The sequence below is a fragment of the Felis catus genome, chromosome E1, assembly GCF_018350175.1.
Source record: "Felis catus isolate Fca126 chromosome E1, F.catus_Fca126_mat1.0, whole genome shotgun sequence".
NCBI lineage: Eukaryota > Metazoa > Chordata > Mammalia > Carnivora > Felidae > Felis > Felis catus.
In genome coordinates, this window is record NC_058381.1 from 23,647,117 (window position 1) to 23,654,084 (window position 6,968).

The window sequence follows — 6,968 nt, forward strand, 5'->3', positions numbered from 1 at the left end:
ATGAAAACACTGTAGGATAGCCCTATACTGAGGTTCATGGAGTGAGGAATATTAGAAAGTTGGAGGCTGATCTCTTTCTTCTGTTTGGCAAACCACTAGATCTCAGCACTAAGCTTCTATTTGTTTTTAATTCAAGTATAATTAACAGATAGTGTTATATTAGTTTCAGGTATACGGTATAATGACTCAACAACTTTATATGTTAACTCAGGACTTATCATGGTAAGTGTACTCTTCATCCCCTTCGCCTGTTTTATCCAGCCCCACCACCTCCCCTCTGGCAGCCACCAGTTTGTTCTCTGTATTTAAGAGTCTGGTTTGGGGCTCCTGGGTGACTCTGTTGGTTAAATGTCCAACTCTTGATCTCAGCTCAGGTCATGATCTCACCGTTCATGAGTTCGAGCCTCCATCAGGCTCTGCGCTGACAGTGCAGAGCCTGCTTGAAATTCTCTCTTTCTTCCTCTCCCAGTCCTTCCCTTGCTCTCACTGTCTCTTTCTCAAAAATAAATGAACTTTTTTTAAAAAGAGAGTCTGGTTTTATCCACTTCCAGCTTTGCTGAACCACTAGTAGATCCCCAAACACAACAGGCTTTTTTCATACCTCTTTACGTCTGTTGCTACTGTTTCCCTTACTTAAAATAGCTTTACCTGTCTTGTCTAATTTCTCAACATCTTTTTAAGGGTATGCAAACTTTATCTCCCCTATACACCTTTCCTAACCTTCCACAAAGCCCATACTGCCACCACAGAGCAACTACCTCCTTACCTTCTATAACTTACACAACTGTACCTGTAGAATCTTCTTGCTTTCTCTGAAAGAAGCTCTCTATCCTTAGCAGACTTGATGCTACTTGAGAGCAAGGACTGTGTCTAATCTGTCTGTATATCCCTAGGCCTAGGGCATGCCGAGCACGCTGAAAACAACAATCACAAAATTGGGGGAATAATAGGCGGGGAGTAGAGAAGAAAAATATTTTCAAAGACATAATTTCAAGGCATGGAGTCATCACTCTGTTTATAAAAACAAGATATCCCAACTAGCACCCACTGCAGTGTTATCCAGACTTTGTGTTCTCAGTTGTCCACTTGAGAAACCATGTGTGTCTACCAGTCAGACCATACTGGTTTTTGGAGAAATTCCAGTTCTACAAAACCATGATTCAATTTCCTTGCCAGTTTTATTGACGATGGTTTTAAATTGCTTTGTTTCTTTTTTTTTTTTCCCCAAGAGGAAATGGTCTCTTAATGAGTCACTTGGACATTGTCAAGATCAGAATTGATAGAAGTCTGACAATTTCCATTTGACTTTTTCATTCCTTCAGCCCAAATTGATTACAAAGCACCAAACAAAAGACATAGGTCCTTTCCTAAATCCACAAAGTTGGCAGTTTCAGAGATCCTTGTCTATTTTTATTTCACCTCATTAATTCAACAAGATTTATTGACCACTTACTATGAAACAGGCTCCATGAGAGGCAAACATAATATAAGGATAAGTGAGATACAGGCCCAGCCCCCCAGAGGCTTAAAGTCTGGTGTGGGACAGATTTGGAAACAATTATAGTGCAATAGGAAAAGAGCTAAAATAGAGGTATTTACGAAGTGGCATGAGAACTCATAGAAAGAAGACAGATTATGTCAAGGAGGGGATATTCAGGGTAAGCTTCACAAAGGAGAGGAGATATAAAGCTGAGTTTTGTTTTTTTGTGTTTTTTTTTAAATTTTTTTTTCAACGTTTATTTATTTTTGGGACAGAGAGAGACAGAGCATGAACGGGGGAGGGGCAGAGAGAGAGGGAGACACAGAATCGGAAACAGGCTCCAGGCTCTGAGCCATCAGCCCAGAGCCCGACGCGGGGCTGGAACTCACGGACCGCGAGATAGTGACCTGGCTGAAGTCGGACGCTTAACCGACTGCGCCACCCAGGCGCCCCTAAAGCTGAGTTTTGAAAAATATAGGAGTTTTCCAGGGAGGAAAAGGAGAGAGGACATACCAAAAAGAAAGAAAAATATGTAACCAAGGTTCAGAGTTAGAAGAAGCAAAGCCAAAATGAGATGATAAAATTAAAGCTTAGAGGAGTTAACTTGCTTAAGGTCACACAGTTGGTAAGTAAAGGGCTGAGGGGGGCGGGGTGTTGAACCCAAGCTGGAGTTATTTGTGGGAGGATGTCATATTTCTTAAGAGTGTTGAGAATTATTGCTCAGGGCCTGGCATACAAGTTACAGGTACTCAGACTACATTCAGTAGACAATGGCAAATTACGAGAGGTTTTTAAGCAGAGAAACAACATGGCCCCATTTGGGCTTCCAAAAGATAATTCTAGCAGTGATTTTTTTTTCAAACATTAAAAATAAATTTATTCAGGGGCACCTGGGTGGCTCAGTCAGTTAAGTGTCCAACTCTTAGTTTCAGCTCAGGTCATGATCTTGAGGTTTCAAAGTTCAAGCCCCTCGTCAGGCTCTGTGCTGACAATGCAGAGCCTGCTCGGGATCCTCTCTCCTCTCTCTGCCCTTCCCCTGCTGCTCTCTCTCTCTCTCTCTCTCTCTCAAAATAAATAAATAAACTTAAAAAAACTAAATTTATTCATTAATTTTTTTGAACAGTGCTATTATGAACATGCATGTACATGTATGTATTTGAGTTCTTGTTTGAGTGCCTGTTTTCAATTATTTCAGGCATATACCTAAGAGTAGAGTTTCTGGATCATATGGTAATTCTATGTTTAATGCTTGGAGGAACCAACAAATTTTTTTCCACAGAGGCTGAATCAGTTTTGCCTTTTTAACATAAATATATTTAATGCACATACATATATTTTAACACAATGTATGAGAGTTCCTATTTCTCCATGTTCATCAACTTAGCAAATACACACTGATTACTTTAAATGTTCAAAATATAGTGTGAGGCTATAAAGAGGAAAGAAATGGAACTGATATTTTAAGACATAATGAGGCCAGACGTCATCTAGTTGATTAAATTATGAATGTGTCATCTAATTCTTCAAATTCTTCACAACTCATGATTTAAAAAAATTTTTTTGAATATAGTTGACACACAATGTTACATTAGTTTCAGGTGCACAACATGGTGACTGAACAAGTTTATATGTTATGCCATGCTTACCACAACTGTATCTACTGTCACCACACAACACTGTTACAATATCATTGACTATATTCCCTATGCTGCACCTTTTATTCCCATGACTTATTCATTCCACAACTGGAAGCCTGTGTCTCCCACCCCCCTTCACCCATTTTGCCCATCCCCCCACACCCCAGCAGTGATTCTTAACCCTGACTGCAATTAAAATCACTTGAGAAGCTTTCAGAAATTACAGGCCAGCTACTCTGATCCAAGGCAACTTGCTGACTTTGGTGTTAGGCAACAAATGAAGGTGGTTCCTAACACAATCAAAACAGAATTTCTGGGAATGGGACCCAGTTTTCTTTTGTTTTGTTTTTTAAGTTGCTCAGAAGATTCTAATGTGCAGTGAGGGTCAAGAACTACTCAACTAGGAGAAGGGCTGAAAGATGGAAAAGAACTATTACGTATTAAGCACTTACTATACATGAGATTTTGTTCCAATAACTTTAAACAATAACTATAATCTCTATAGTTAGGAGATGTATATATATATAGTATCTTGAGCCACTTAAACCGTTTTGAGCCCTGTGTGATGAACAATTCTATTGTTCCTAGCCTTCAAGGTAAATATTATAATCCTATAATCCCTATTTTACCAATGAGGAAATTGAAGCAGACTGGTGAAATAACTTGTCTAAGGTTGTCACCATTAGTAGATACAACTGGATTCACCTGTAAGTCTTTCTGATAGCCCAAACCCATGCTCTTTTCACTATACACTATGGCCTATGAGCCAAGCTCAATTCTCAGAACAATCCTGAAGTGTCACGATCATCATTTCACAAATGAGGAAATTGGTCCTGATGAGGAAATTAGTCCAATCAGGCTCATCTGAATAGGTCACAGCCTACATGGACAGGCTGGGAGGGATTTAAACTCAGACTTCTTAAACTCCAACTACATGCTTATGAGAATTAAAGTATAGAGCATATATATTCAACACTCAATACAATTCGTTCCTCTGAAAGAATGGAGGCATAATGGATTAATATAATCTAGAGTATTCTTTTTTAAAAAATGTTTATTTATTTTTGAGATGGGGAGGGCAGAGAAAGAAAGAGAGAGTCTCAAGCAGGCTCCACACTATCAGCACAGAGCCTGATGCAGGGCTTGGACTCAAGAACCATGAGATCATGACCTGAGCTGAAATCAAGAGTCCAACACTCAACTGACTGAGCTACCTAGGTGGCCCAACCCAGAGTGTTATTCTTAACAAGGAGAACCATCCCTAGGTCTCAGGAGGCTAACCCTCTGTTGAACCACCAATTCCAGGGGGCTTTTGCGGGGGGGAGGGGGTGGGAGGGGGGCGGAGATTGGGTCACAAAGAATTCTGTGACAACCCTCTATCATATTTACCTGAAAAATTTTAACCCTGGCTAAATTCAACACTACAACGTGTTCATACCCTTATCTAAGCAACTGAATCATGCTGATTGGTTTCTTTTTTAAGTCACTATCTCCAACTCCTAGGGGCATTCACTGCTCAGCAATGTTACACATTTTCCTTCTAAGTTCATTTTCTCACTCTTAGAGGACACTATTTTCATATCATTTCTTCCATCCTCAACCCTCCAATGCTCCTTGACAAAATCTCATTCCATTCCCTTCCCATTAGTTTGCCTCCATTCTCTGTTGCATCAACAATTTCTATCTTTTGACTGGATCATTCCTTACGATTTACAAGCATCCCTTAGCACCTCTCTTTAAAAACATCAAAAACAAAAAGCAAAACCTCCTTTGAGCCCACATCTGCTTCTAGTTAACACCCTACTTCTCTGTTTTCCTTCCCAGCCTAACCTATTGCAAAGAGTTCGCTTCAACACAGTCCACCTTTATCAATTCAATCATTTGCATCCATCATGCCACTGAAACTGATATTATCAGGGTCACTAGTGACCTCCATGTTGACAAATGTAGTAACCTTTCTCATTGGTCCTCAGCCTCTCAACAGCCTTTAAAACAGCCTACCTTGACTTCTTCCTGAAATTTTCTTCTGTCTTTGGTGACACCACCTTCCTTGTCTTCCTACCTCCCTGGTTACTTCTTCCCAAACTTCTGTGTTATAGGTGTAGTCTTCTCTAATCTACCTGATCTCTAAATGTTGGGGTACTCTAAGGGTCAGTCCTGGGTCCCCTTCTCACCCCTATTCACACAATCTAAGTAACCACCTTCATAATCATGCTTTTATTTTTTTATTTTATTTATTTTTTCATCATGACTAGTCTAATCTTTAATCCCCATCCCCTATTTGCCACCCCCCCACACACACACCTTCCCTGTGGTAACCATCAGTTTGTTCTCCATAGTAAGAGTAACAGACTCTTACTATGTCTGGGGGTGTCTGGCTGGCAAATCTTGATCTTGGGGTCTTGAGTTCACACCCCACACTCGGTGTAGAGATTACCTTAAAAAAATTTTTTAACTAAAATAAAATAAGGGGCGCCTGGGTGGCTCAGTCTGTTAAGTGTCCAACATGGTTCATGGGTTCAAGAGTCCTGCCTCCTGCTCTGTGATGACAGCTCAGAGCCTGGAGCCTGCTTCAGATTCTGTGTCTCCCTCTCTTTCTGCCCCTCCCCTGCTCATGCTCTGTCTCTCAAAAATAAATAAATGTTAAAAATTTTTAATTAAAAAAAATTTTAAATATATATACCCAAAAATTTTTTTTAAATTTAAAGAAGAGTCTGTTTTTCGGCTTGTCTCTTTTTTTCCCCCTTTGTTGTTTGCTTTTTAAGTTCCACATATGAGTGAGATCATATAGTATTTGTCTTTATCTGACTTATTTTGCTCAGCATTATATATCATCTCTCTCTAGTTCCATCCAAGTTGTTGTAAATGGCAAGATTTCATTTGTTTTATGACTAATATTCCCATATATATAATGACAAATATGTATCTAGATAGATAGATGATAGATAGCTAAATAGACAGATAGATAGTTATCTCACAGTTCCTTTATCCATTCATCTATCAATGAACACTTGGGCTGCTTCCATACTTTTGCTATTATAAATAATGCTGCAATAAACATAGAGTTGTATGTATCCCTTTGAATTAATGTTTTTGTATTTGGGGGGTAAATACTCAGTAGTGCAATTCCTGGATCATATGGTAGTTCTATTTTTAATTTTTTGAGGGACCTCCATACAGTTTCCCACAATGGCTGCACCAATTTGCATTTCCTTTTTCTCTATATCGTTGCCAACACCTGTTGTTTCTTATGGTTTTGATTTTAGCCATTCTGACAGGTGTGAGGTGATATCTCATTGTAGTTTTGATTTGCATTTCCCTGATGATGAGTAATGTTGAGCATCTTTTCATGAGTCTGTTGGCCACATGATTATGCTTTTAGATATGGCTTGTCACCACTTACATAGGGATTGGGTTCTGAAGTCAATTCATGAAGAGAAGAAAATTCATGAAATAGAATTATTCTTGGAAATTCCTTAAATCTCCTATAAAGTATGGTAGTTGTGGTTTCACACGTTGATTTTTTAAATAGTTATGTGCCAAATTGAAGGCCAACATTTCACTTCCTAATAAGCTCTATGTCAATTATTTTCCTCCCATGTTGAGATAAATTGTTTTCATGAAGCAACAGATAAAGTACTTCGGGCTTTCACTTATGGGTCAGGTTTCATGAAAAATACTTATTTTTAAAAAGTGGACACAAGTTGAACATCACGATTCTCCTTCTATGAGAGGGAAATGGGGGGGCTGATTCCATCTGAGAATACAGCAGATTTACATTCCCCATCTCATGCTTACTCCACACTTGCTTTCCTTGAATGTAAAGGAATTACCCACACTATTTAATGTAT